General features: G+C 43.2%; 1 protein-coding gene and 1 long non-coding RNA gene across 5 annotated transcripts in view; one reads left to right on the top strand and one right to left on the bottom strand.

Moving 5' to 3' along the window:
• The window catches only part of LOC105068757 (M1-specific T cell receptor alpha chain), a 493,537-nt gene that overhangs the window by 337,432 nt on the left and 143,161 nt on the right, over window positions 1-12,944 (top strand). The window lies entirely within an intron of this gene.
• LOC123616760 (uncharacterized) lies at window positions 4,442-11,195 on the bottom strand. 4 transcript variants are annotated; one of them, XR_012507585.1, is made up of 4 exons: window positions 9,023-11,195; window positions 5,624-7,088; window positions 5,064-5,269; window positions 4,442-4,969 (listed from the first exon to the last, which is right to left on the bottom strand). It is a non-coding gene; the product is annotated as an uncharacterized LOC123616760 (long non-coding RNA). The 4 variants fall into 4 exon arrangements; XR_006724759.2 differs by lacking the exon at window positions 5,624-7,088 and having other exon boundaries at window positions 9,023-9,171; XR_012507584.1 differs by lacking the exon at window positions 9,023-11,195 and having other exon boundaries at window positions 5,624-9,014.

Here is a 12,944-nt window from a genome sequence, read left to right as displayed (position 1 = left end):
AAGACTTGCTCTCTAGCATTCTGAACTGTTTTGGAATTTTGTGCTCCTTCCCATCTCTACCTCTTTGCTTCTTCTATATGTGCTAGAAGCAAAACATTGCAAAATTTCTTCCACTGGCATTACTTTTTTTTAATTGAAATATAGTTGATTTACAATATTGTGTTAGTTTCAGGTGTATAGCAAAGTGATTCAGTTTTACATATTTTTTCAGATTATTTTCCATTATAGGTTATTATCAGATACTGACTGCAGTTCCCTGTGTTATACAATAAATCTTTGTTGCTTATCTATTTTATGCACAGTAGTATATATCTGCTAATCCCAAACTCTTAATTTATTCCTCCTCCCCTCCTTTCCCCTTTGGTAATCATAGGTTTGTTTGATATGTCTGTGAGTCTGTTTCTGTTTTGTATATAGATTTATTTGTATTATTTTTTAGATTCTACATACAAGTGATATCATATAATGTTTGTCTTTCAGTGTCTGACTTAGTATGATATTCTCTAGGTCCATCCATGTTGCTGCAAATGGCATTGTTTTATTTTTTATGGCCAAGTAATATTCCATTGTGTGGTGTGTGTGTGTGTGTGTGTGTGTGTGTGTGTGTACATATATATGTACACACACACACACACATATATCTCACAACTTCTTTATCCAGTCATTTGTTGAAGAACATTTAGGTTGCTTCCATGCCTTGGCTATTGAAAATAGTGATGCTATGAACACAGGAGTGAAAATACCTTTTGGAATTAGAGTTTCCTCCAGAAATATGCCCAGGTGTGGGATGGCTGGATGGTAGCTCTATTTTTAGTTTTTTAAGGAACCTCCATACATTTTTCCATATTTCCAATTTACATTCCCACTCCACTGGCATTTACTTCTCCTTCTTTGGACAGTTCAATTTATTTAAAAAACATTTTTTTTACTAAAATACAGTCAGTTACAATGTGTCAGTTTCTGGTGTACAGCCCAATATCCAAGTCATGCATATACATAGATAAGATCATTTTGGACAGCTCAATTTAAACTCCACTTTTATCTTGAACAATGTACTTTTCCAGATTTAGATGATTGACAGCCTATTCTGAGGCTGTAGCCTTCCTTCCGACCTCATCTAGAAAATCTGCCATTCACCTTGTTAAATACGTCATTGGAATTTTGGTGGTGGTGTGTATGTTCAGTAACTTGATTATGGCAATGGCTTCATGGACGTATAGGAATGTGCCTGAACTCATCAGGCTGTGCCCTGTAAATATGTGCAGTTTATTGTAAATACTGTGCAGTTTACTGCACATCAAGTATACCTTGATGAATTTGTAAAAATATTTTTAAATTTTAAATAAAATTTCTTAAAGTGTCATTGGACTCCTTCTAGGGAAAATGTTCTCCAATTAGCTTTCTAATCAAAGATCCTGCCCTCCATAGATGTACAGAGAGGCTGACAAGTGTTTGCCAGACACACACAGTCGGTTCCAGTCAGAGATCCTCACTGTTCCACCAAGGGTCCTCTCAGTCTTCCCACCACTGGGGATTCTGCCAGGACTTTCAAGTATGTACATATGAAAAAAAATGACATTTGCGTGTTAGTTATGTAGATGTCATCAATGTTTTGGAACCATGGTTATATAAGGCCTGCAGGATGGATTCCTAGGAAAAGACCCAGTGGGTCCTTCTGACACAGACTGGGAAGGATGTCTTTGATGAGGAGGAAGAGGGAAAATGTCTGGACAAATTCATAAAACTGCATGTGAACTGTAATAATAATTAATATCTGTTGTGTGCCTGCTGATGGATGACAAGCACTATTCGGAGCACTTCACATGTGTCATATGATTTAATCCTCTCAACAACCCTAAGAGCATTTTTTATTATCTTCAATTTTACAAATGAGGACAGTAAGGCACAGAAAAGCTGAAACACTTGCCCAGGAGACCACTGCTAGTAAGGGAGGGTGGCAGATTTCTGGAGCTGGAGGACACAGTATGTGATTCAGGGGGTTGGTGGGAGCTTTGATAGAGGAGGCCATCCGCAGGATGCGGCAGAAATAAGGAACAACAGGTCCATGCCCTCGCCACCAGACCTGTTCAAATCAATGCTCTGTGACCATCTGTCAAGAACCCTGGACCACGCCACAGTGGTCCCAGATGACTTCTCAAATGTTTTCCAGATCTGAGATTTTGTGATCCTGACACAAGCTTCACTCTGCCTTCTAAAATCACCTGCATCTCTTCATCTTTGCAATGGGCATAAGAGTCATATCTTCAGAGGTAATAAGAGTTTCAACTTCACAGTGTTGTAAAAAGCAAATGATAGAAAGTAAATTGCATTGCACATGGTAGCTATTCCATGAATGTTACTTACCATAAGAGAGAGCAAACTATAAAGTGCAATAATGGAAGAGAAAGTGAACTGAATTACTGAGTGCCAAGGCGCAACCACTTTGCAGGTGTGGACTCACTTAGCCCTTAGGACAGCCCCGTGTGGTCGTCACTGTCATTGTACAGATGGGGATACTGCACCTCAGACAGACTGGGCAGCTTACCCAAGGTTACAGAGGCAGAGCCAGGATCTGGGTCTGGGTCAGAAGGTGGTGACGGCCCTGGCACTGGGCTGGGGGCTAGGGGGTACACTCAGGATACACATCATCTATCACAGTATCTGAATTACAGCACGGCTGGGAATGAGTGTGTGGTGTCCAGCCATCTGTGCAATGCAGAGGTTGCCCTTGACTCCTTGGCCCGTCCCCGGGAGAGGGGACCACCTCCCACTTCTCCCTCCCATGCGTTAAAACACCAGGTGGAATTTCAGCTTCCAGGCTGTTCTCCGGAGATGCCTCACTCCCGTGGCTGACGGAGGAAAACCACTGCCCCGCCGCCTGCTGCTCATACTCCTGAGCCCACCCTCCATCAGCAGCTGTCTGCCAGGCCACAACATGGGACATAGACCTCCCTTCTGAGGCCTGTCAAAGGCAGCATCTTGTTGGACTCCCTTGGGTGCTCATGCGTTCACTGCTTTCTCAGAGGCTTGCCGGGAATGGCAGCTATAGGGTTCTGGGGCTAGGGTGGTGAGAGCAGGAGGAATTCTGTGGGTCCCTGGAAGGTCCATAGAATTGCTCACTTAACCATCCACATATATCTGCGCTGTGAAGCAAACTGTCTGAGTCTGTCTCTTCCATTTTCACTGACTTATTATCACTTACATCGAGGCCACAAAAGGGCTCAAGATCTGTCATCCACCTGCATTCACAACGAGCAAACTGACATCAGAGAGCGCTGTGGTGAATGAAGGCGCAGGAGCCACCATGCAGAGAAGAGAACTAAGTTCAAACCAAACTTACCCTATTTTCAGTAGGGTCTTAACCACCCCCCGCTCCACCACCCGCTCAGGGCCTCAGACTAATAAATTTTCCACACCAGCAAGTTGAAAAAATCCAGGATCGAGGCTTCTTTCTTACTCCTCAATTCAACATCTCGCCCCCAAATGTAAATTGAAATGATGAGGTTACACATCTCTAATATTTTTTTTGATCAGAGCCCTTTAGTCATTCCTCTGGCAAATACCGTCTCTTCTCTGTGCTTAATTCTTCTCTGTAGAAGAATTATCACCACTTGATGTACTGGATGTTTTACTCGCTTGTGTGTTTGTTGTTGGGCTTTCCACTGGAGTACAAGCTCCATGATGGCCGGGATTTGTCTGTTTTGTTCACCGCCTTCACTCCCTTAACTCCAGCACTTAGAATAAGCCTGGCACAGAATGGGCATTCAACGAACGTGCCGAATGAATGAGTGAGTGAAATGTGCAATGAGTGAGTACTAGGTACCCTGACATACGAATGGCACATTTTCCTAAACAAAAGAGCAATTCCTAATTCCTTCTCACCCTCACGCTACCACCACCAACACCAAATGACTTTGGAATTCCCCAGGAATGCAGAATCCCTGAGGTTTTGTGCTTTTAGCAATTGACATGAATACAAACACATGCACTGTGAGTGGAGCTGGTGTCTGGTGGCATGAGCCAACCACTGGAGGCACCCTCTGAAGGCACACCCTGGATGCTCGTGGCTCCCAGGTGCAGTCAGCCCAGAGCATCATGCCACCCAGTTGGAAAAGGACCTGGTGATGGGACGAAGGAAGTCAGGCCAGTATCCAATTGCTCATATTCATTTAAACAAGGCAGGTTCTCAGACTCTGTGCTTAAATAAAAAATCAAATAGTCATAAATTTTCTATTGCCTGCATACATGTGGGAGAATAGGGAAGCCTTAATTATCCTTTTCTGCTGTGAGGACATTGCCTCATGAGTATTTATAACTTTCAGAAAAAAGCAATGCCAACATAAATACATTATTAGGGCAAGAAATCATTAAGGAAGAAAACCAATCCAAAGTGTAGACTTTGGGAGATTAAAGCTGCTTTCATAGAATATAACAACATTCATTTATATATTCAATAATAATTTATTAAGTAGCTGCTACTGTGTGCCAGGAACTTTTCTAGAAATACTGGGAATCCAGAAGATCATGAGTTTACTTTAGTGAAAATACAAAATAAACTCAATACAAAATAAACTAAGTAAAATATGTGTTGGGTGATGCTAATCACCGTGGAGAAGACTTGCAGGGGGAGAGAGAGTATGTAATCGGGGGCTAGGGGAGGTAACGCCTTTAAATCGGGTGATCAAGAAAGGCTATAAGGAGAAGGTCACGTTTCAGCAAAAGCCTGGTATGAGAAGGAAGAGTAACATTCAGAGTCTGAGTGTTTGCTGGGCTTTTCTGTTAGAGGTAATGTTTCCATGTCCAGTTTTATGACATATAATAGTATCAGCTTTTCTGCAACTTGCAGGACTAGGCAATAACGTTTTCTTCTTCTCTTGCTGCGAGCAATTTCACTAGTAGTTCAGACTTTCATTTTTCAAAACCAGGTGATGGAATTCCACGAATTCGCACAAGTGGCAAGGAGGCAATCCTGAAAAGATCAAAACTCAGAACATGAAAAGGAAGATGGCGGAGTTGGATTATTGACTAATGGAATACGGGGCAGGAAACATTGGGCCCTTTACCTTGTCTCCCTCCTTAGGTGACCACATTCAATGGGCTGATGAGTGTCTTCCCAGCCATAAAAGGAGAGCATACAAATCCGGTGAAGCATTTCTCTCGCTGGTCCCCAGGATGACTCCACTCCAGCATCTCCATGGGAGAGGCTGCCACCTCATCTACACCTGCAGACCCATGTGCCTCCTGCAAACTGTCCCAATAGACAGGGAGGCTGAAATAAAACATGTTTACCTCAGTGAGGTTCTTGGTTTTGCCTCATCTCCGGGAAGCCAGCCACAGATAAACCTGAGGAATTTGGACTAACTATGGAGAAAGCTGGAGTGTTTTCACAATTCCTCGCAAAACTTTAGGGATTCCCCCTTCAGGACATCTGGGGGTCCTGGGACCACAGAGCCCAGGGTAGGCCCTGTAGTTGGCTCCGTCTTCACTGTCACCTGACCGAAGTGAGCAATCTTTCTCAGAGGCAGTGAGAAGGAAAGTTAGCATCCACAGGGACACCATCAAAAAAAAAAAAAAAAACAAAACAAAACAAAAACACAAAAAACTAACAAACTAAAACACCAACCTGAGTCTGAGTTGTCAGAAGCTCTGTCACGTCAAAGGCCTCCTCCCGCCTAAAGACTTCAACTGTGCCTGCAGAGCGCATGTTATAATCATGCAATTGATGGGGCATTAAGTACCGCAGTTGCCTTAAGGGGTGGGTGCGTAGAAGGGTTTCATGCACCAAGCTGATAAATAAGGACACAAAGATCCACAAAGGAGCCAGCACTACAAGTGAAAATCAGAGAGCGACACAGCAGCAATAACTCTCCTCTGTGATAAGAATCAACTTAAAAATCTCTGAGTCCACAGCTAGTCTATTTCTCAGCATCCAAACCATCATCATATTTTTCATGTGAGGCGTCTCCTCCTCAGCCCTGCAGCCCTACCTCGATCCCGGCCAACACACAGAGTGTGAGAACAGTGAGAAACTTCACCTCCCGGTTCATTCTCTTCCACCGAAGGTGTAGAAACTGAGGAATGGAGAAATTAAGTGACTTTCTCTCCATCCCACAACCAGCTAGTGGCAAAACCAGAAGAGAGCAGGTCTTCCAGCCCCTGGCCAAGAACTCCTCCCACCACACCCCGTCACCTGGCCACCACAAGAAAGCCCCCTATTTCCCCTGTATTTTCAGTTCACGTTCCTGCTGTGCTGTTCTCCCCTCTGATCAGCTGGAAAGTCTCCTCCCAGCCAAGCTGAGCTGGAAGAGTAAGAAGTCTCATGGGCATCGTGGGAGTGTGGGGTCCTCAAAGAACTTCAGAGGCTCCACTACGGTGCCATCCTTGCTTTCTATTTCTTTATAAAAAACACTCCTTGAAATCTCAAATCCTGCCCTTGGTCCTTTTGCATTCCTATGGGAGCCTAGCTCATACCAAGTACACAGCAGGTGTTCAGTATAAAGAAGAAAGACAGGTCTCCCACTCTCTCATCTCAGCCTAAGTAAACCCCACTCATTAGGGACCCTACTCCTCACCCACTGCCCTTGGTCCCTGCAGCAGTGCCTCTGACCCTATCTGCTAAGGAACAGACCAATCGATGGCCAGAGCCTGCCTTCCATTCAGAGACAAAAATCTTCCCTTCTTTCTTTTGCAAGATAAATGCAAGTCGACAATATGGCAAAGCTGCTAAGAAAAAGAAAGCAAATGAGGCGCTATAAGATTGTAAGAATGGCAGTGTTACTATACTCAGCACTGGTCAGCTCCTCCCACAGGGTCCCCAGCCTGGCATGTTCCTATATTACCCTAAGTCCTGGAGAAGTTGAACAGTGTTGAATTGCAGCCTGTGAAGGGTTATTACACAATGGAAAAGAAACCCACCAGCCTGGAGCCTGTGTTCAAAACCTACTTTTGCCCCGTGAGAACCTGAGCCCATCACTTCCCCTCCCAAGGCCCACGTACAAGGCGAGAAAGATGAAACTGATACAGCCTGAGGCCCCTTCCCTTTCTCACCTTTTATGATGCTCTGATCAGTCACCCCCATTTCCTATGAGCTGAGAAAAAGACAAAAGTTTCTGAAATTTCACCAAAAAGAAGCTAAAAATGAAAATCTCCTTGAAATAAAAATCACCAGCAGCTGTAAATAGGTGCTAGTAACAATAATCATTGATGGCCTACGGTCACAGAGTACTTTTCTACGTGCAAATCGCTATTCAAAGTAGCGTACATGTTTAATTTGTTCAATCTTCACGATAACCCATTGCTATCATTGTCCTTATTTTGTAGATGAAAACAGAGAAGCAAGGAGAGGGCAAGGCACTGGCCAAGGTCGTATGGCTGGCGAGTAGCTGAGCTTGGACACAAGAGCAAGCAGCCTGCCTCCAAAGATACCAGGCCAGCATGAAACTAGAAATCAACCACAGAAAGAAAAACCGGAGGAAAAAATGACAGCATGGAAATTAAACAACATGCTACTAAAAAAACCAGTGGGTCAGTGATGAAACCAAAGAATAAGTTTTAAAAGACCTTGAGACAAATGACAATGAAAACACAGCCACACAAAATCTAGGAGATGCAGCAAAAGCAGTCCAAGGAGGGAAGTTCATAGTAGATAAAAGCCTTCCTCAAAAAATAGAACAATCTCAAATAAACAACCTAACCTACCATCTAAACGATTTAGAAAAAGAACAAACAAAACCTAAAGTCAGCAGAAGGAAGGAAACAATAAAGATCAGGGAGGAAATAAATAAAACAGAGATTTAAAAAACAATAGGAAAAAAATCAATCAAACCAAGAGCTGGTTTTTGTAAAAAGTAACCAAAATCAGCAAACCTCTGGCCAGGCTCACTAAGAAGAAAAGAAAGAGGACACAAAGATACAGGCCACACAACCCAAGGGTCTCCTTTTCCTGGAGCTTATTAAAAATCTGGTTTTTGGATCATGTCTGTGGGCCAAAGAGTGGGCCCAAAGCCTTCCCAGAGTCCTTTCTGACAGTAGTAGGCACTATTCTATACGAGGAAGCTACGCAAGGAGGGCAGAACTATTTCCTATCGGGTCTCCCATGATACTACCCCACCCCCCTGCATTTATGTTTTTATACATGAGTTCTTTTAATAATAAAAAGAGCGCATGCTCTGGAATCAGACAAAAGCGAGCAAGAATCAACTCCTCATTCACTGTGGGACCTTGAACAGGGCGGCTTCACGTCTCTAAACCTCTATTTCCCCATAGATCAAACAGTTACAGTAATGCCTACTTCGTAGAGTTATTACAAAGATTCCATGAAGTAGTTGCTGCTCGTGCGTTCTACCTAGGGGTAGTTCACTACAGCACTTGGCCAAGAAAACCAAGTTCCTGTAAGTGAATCCCAGATAAATATCCTCATTTTAGTACTTTGGCTTCTTCCATTTAAAAATGACAAAACAAAACAAAACAAAACAAAACAAAAAACCCCATAGAGACTTTATCCAGGGGAATTAGGAAGAAAAGCCCACGAATCAGCGCTGCTCTCTTGCCAGAAATGCATGTTCTGATGGGAGAAGACAGGGACCGGCATCTGTGCCAGATCCCAAGCTGAAAAGAAGCTGTCTGAGATCTGAGGAAACTTCCACCTGCTAAGAAGGACCTAGCAGCCTGTTGAAAAAAAATTTGTTTGGGAGTCAGAACTCTTACTTCTTTTTGTGTGACTTTAGGTAAGTCACTTGACCTCCTTGAGCCTCAGATTCTCACCTGTACAATCAAGGCTTTTTATTAGATGATCTCTGTGATTCCTTTAACACTAGCGAACTATAGGGCTCTGCCCAGCAAGAGAAGGAAGTAGCCATGGGACAAAGGACATGAAATTTGACAGATTCCCAAAATTACGGAGCACAGATTCCTGCCTGGCTGATTCCTTTATGTGACCCAATAAAATCAGAAAAAGAACTAAACAAAATACACTCGTGGTTAATCAAAGGGGATTGAAAGTCATTGCTAACCTCACACCTACCTTGCTTTGCCTCCAGCTCACCTCCCTTGGGACATTCCTCCTCCTCTTTAATGCCTCATCGGGATTCTCAAAAACTGTGATCACTCAAGGTTGAAGCTTTTAATCTCCCATGTATAAAAGGATATGCAAATGGAGTTCCGTTTCCTGTTGAGTCTCTGCCAAGGTCTTAGCCTGGCAGTTCTGGGAAAGGAGCCAAAGACCTCATATTTCTTGGCTGTTAACATTCTCCCATCTGTGCTCAAGTCAGCAGCCCAGGCTTCAGGCTGTGGCTTGTCTATAAGTGTTACACTTTCCTAGGTTTTTTAAAGAAATTCTTAAGAATGTTTCTGCAAGAAAGTAACTTGGCCCTCGAGTAATCAAACAAAGGATTATCTGGTTATATTTTGGGACAGTAAGAAAAAGATCAGAAAGTCTGTATTCCTATATGACAGCTTCAGAATCCAATCTTGTCAACCACTTGAGTTACTGATGTTAATTAGATCTTAGGTAATGCTTGTAAATAAGTCACCTCTGTCTCCAATACAGGATGTCCCACATTGTACAGACACAAGGTGGAAAAGGCAATGTCTTCAGGTAATAACAGCCCTGAACAGCATTCGAACACAAAAGACCTGAAAATCACAAGACATCTTGACGTGTTTGGGAGCCAGATGCTCTGCCAAACAACACAATCAGGGACCAGACTAATTGTCCCCTGTGTCTCCTGATTGAACTGACCAAACTAGCCACTGCCGACTTCACTCCACTCAAGACATAAAGACCCAAGTTCACTGAAATGTTATTACCAACATCCTGATGGAAAATGAGAAGTTCCAAACTGTGTTAAATCTGACCAACCACTAAACATGAAATGTCCTCTTTTCCTGTCAATATTCTAGCTTATTTCTATTTTTCAGTGTTTCCTTTCTGAAGCTAACTCTCAAAGGGCTCTCCTGTGCATTCTTATTTCCATTACAAGGTCAATAACTCATATATGAGTTAAATCTTAAAATTTCACCAGGCACCTCTATGGACAGACTTCCTCTTCCATTTCTCTGTCCTCCCAGGCACCAGTCAGGAGCAAAGAACTCAAGCTTGGACTAACTTGGAGCACATGTCAACCATAAAAAATACTCTCCAGGTCATTGTTCCATAGCCAATTATTCACTTAATGTCTTCTGCAGCATTTATTCCTCAATATCTTTCCTTAATCTGGATCATTGGTCCTCCACTTTATAAATTCAGACTTTCTTCTTTGAAATTGACTCAGTGTTGATAGTCTACAAACTTTCCACCTCTCAGTTCTGTTCAATGAACTTGTCCCAGATGATTTGCATCTCAGCAGGGAAATGATGCAAACCGGGTCCCTTCCTATTCTGGCTTTTTGCTTCTCAGTCCTACCCTACCCATGTGTGTCTGGAAAGTTAGCACCACCTTGCGCCATTTATGGGCATTTTTCTCAGAGATCTGTTTGCAAAGCAGGACTTTGCATGTTTTGATGGGAGAAGATAGTTCAGGACTGAGACTGAACTCCATTGTTATTATGACCCTAAAGGTACTTGACTCAGAAAGACTTGGAGGTGTCTACCTAAATCCAAGTCCAGCTACTACATCACTGTAATTTGCCATTGAAAAGTGGGCTAAATACATATCACGCCTCTAAAGGCTCAGAATTGAATCTCAGATTTGTATGATATACAGATTTATGAAGATCCAGGACAAAGGCTGGAATGCCTTTGGCATTCAGTTCAGTGGACTGTAATGGGAGCTGTCCAGGTCATATACCTTCAACGGGAGAAAGAAACAGTGTCACCTTAGACAACTCCAGCTCTCTGGTCTACCTGTGTTCTCCTGATACCACATTTCATTCTACCGTGTATTTGTTTATGGCAGATCTGCTCTACTAAAAACTAGCCTCCAGAAAGTCAACATAATCTTTATTAGTCTTCAGATTCAAAGTAAAATAAGTGATTCTGACTTTAGAGTAAAATCTTCCACCCTCCAAAGCAGACTCCAAGTACGAGGCATAAGCAGGTCTCTAACCACCCTATATTTACATTTGGATTTCTGTCCCCCACTTTCTGTACACTGTTTCTGCATACAGAGAATTCAATGATGAAAATTGAGACTCCATCCTACATACAATAATTAACTCAACTATCAGTACAGATTGTATGGAAGGAAGACAGATTTTTATCAAAAAGTATAAAGCTTGTAATGTATTTAAAACAGAAATGCAATAGACACTTTCCTCCTACCATGGCTTTCACTCTGATACGTTGCTTGCCATGAGACATTAGGATGGTTCTGCCATTACTTTTTGGCTTCCACACCCCAAGCCACCTGGCCTCCACCACACCTGGACGAGATCTCTTTGTTCAGCAGTGTCGATGCCATCACACTCATCCCAGAAGTCAGAACTGACTATATAGATTGGCTAATAAATTTGAGAAAGCACATGTTCTAAGAGAGAGTTGGAAAGTGGTAAGATAAATGGAAGCTGAGTGCTGGGTAATGGCTCAAGTCCACGGCTGACAGCCTTCTCACCACCCACCTAATCCAATAGACCTGTCTTCCTTACGAAGCACCAGAGACCCCTATGAGGTACTAGAGACATCCTGTGGTTCCTGTACCCCCTGACACCCCACATTTGAGTCCCTTTCCAGTACAGAGAACAAGAGCTGCTGGCTTTGGGCCAGTTTACAACAGATGTGGGGCACAACCGCCAACTACCCAGGAAACATCCACGGGGGCAGGGCATGAGAATCAGCCTCTCAGAAATTCCCATACTTGTGATCCCATCAGTCATCTAACACCTGCCCAAGGGAGACACTGGGAGACTTTCTCCTGAGCATCTTCAGGGACTTAATGCTTCCTGTTGGGAATTGAGAAGGATGAGTTGTGACTAAGTCTAAGAGGCTGAGAGTTAAGGGAATTATTGGAAAACAGGTTATTACCACTTTACATGTACTTTAGGGACACCTGCAAATCTATCCAAAACTTGCACAGAACACCTTTCTGTATCACTGACCCTGCCCATCTCCCTCTCTGAATCCACGTGGTGATCACACACTGGACAGGCTTTCAGAACCGTGAGCAGAAGGACCTTTCCTTTCCCCCCATGCAGGACAACGGGGCTGGGGATTCTGCCCATCAGACTGTCATTTCTAGTTTGTTGCCAGGCCTTCCAAGGATGTCCCTGTGCTCCAACTACTTGTAAGAGATGATATCTCGACTTTCCCTAAGTCTGTATTGCTAGTTTTTTGCCCTAAGAAAACGGTCCTTTCTGGTCAGTCCCTATTTAATAAAGCTAGGAAAACTAGGAAGCATGGGGTCAAAGTGCAAGAGAAGACATGAGGACATCAGCACCAGGGAAGATGCTGTTGTGGGCTCAGAGTGTTTATCGCTTGAATTGATATTAACCTGATCTCCCCAGAAAACATAAAGGCCGATTTTTGGATGTGTACTTTCTTAGCATCTCTGCCAGCCAGAAAATATGAGAATTCATGGAGTACAGTATCCTGCAGTTTCCACCAAAAGAAAAAGTTCTCAGCTGTGGCTGGAATGGTCCAAAGTCTTGGCAAGAGCTAAGGGGGGCTGCCAGCTGCCAACCCTCTGCTACTGGAAATCAAGTCATCCATGGTTTCTCATTCTCCTCTTTCTGGGCCCTTTCTTGGACCCTCCTCCCCATCACATCATTCATATGCTTTTTATTCTATTCCCATCAAAACTTGATCTCAAGAAATCACCTGAAATCAATTCACACTAGTTTAGTGAACAATGGTAGTAGATGGAGGCTTTAGGTTTTCTGAGGTTGGAGTGAGAGGGAGCGAACACTGTATTTTAACTGAGATAAGAGCCATCAGCTAAAGACTGAAGCACTATGGAGGAATTTTCAAGGGCTGAGGACATTGCCCAAAATGAAAGATGAAGTTTGTTCTCT

This window comes from Camelus bactrianus, chromosome 6, assembly GCF_048773025.1.
Source record: "Camelus bactrianus isolate YW-2024 breed Bactrian camel chromosome 6, ASM4877302v1, whole genome shotgun sequence".
NCBI classification, from domain to species: Eukaryota; Metazoa; Chordata; class Mammalia; order Artiodactyla; family Camelidae; genus Camelus; species Camelus bactrianus.
This window is presented reverse-complemented; position numbering and strand designations above follow the sequence as displayed.